This window comes from Penaeus monodon, chromosome 30 (assembly GCF_015228065.2).
Source record: "Penaeus monodon isolate SGIC_2016 chromosome 30, NSTDA_Pmon_1, whole genome shotgun sequence".
In the NCBI taxonomy this organism is placed as follows: Eukaryota; Metazoa; Arthropoda; class Malacostraca; order Decapoda; family Penaeidae; genus Penaeus; species Penaeus monodon.
This window is the reverse complement of record NC_051415.1, coordinates 26,754,837-26,755,242: the sequence shown is the minus strand read 5'-3', so window position 1 is coordinate 26,755,242 and position 406 is coordinate 26,754,837.

The window sequence follows — 406 nt, the reverse complement described above, 5'->3', positions numbered from 1 at the left end:
AAAGCTGCCTTTATATATGTATATAAAAAAATAACCTATTCAATCATCTACCACAATGCCAACATAACCTGTACTGAAAACAATCACAAAGAAATAATCACAATGGCAAAACAACCTTTACATGCTAGATTCTAATAGATGGGAAACAGCAAATTATATAGAGGGGAAGGAAGGGAAAGGAAGAAGTTAAGAAATACCAATTATTTCAACAATGCCAGCATTGTTTCTTGGGAGGTCTGTGTATCCCTTGGGTTTCAAGTCTGAGTGGAAAGCGATGTGCCCTGGAAGACTCCTAAAACTACTATAGACATGCGCTCTGTTAAGTGGTGATAATAATCGATATCTGTTATTTCATAAGTGTGATTGACATCATCCAATTCATCCAACCGTAGTCAACATTTCAAAA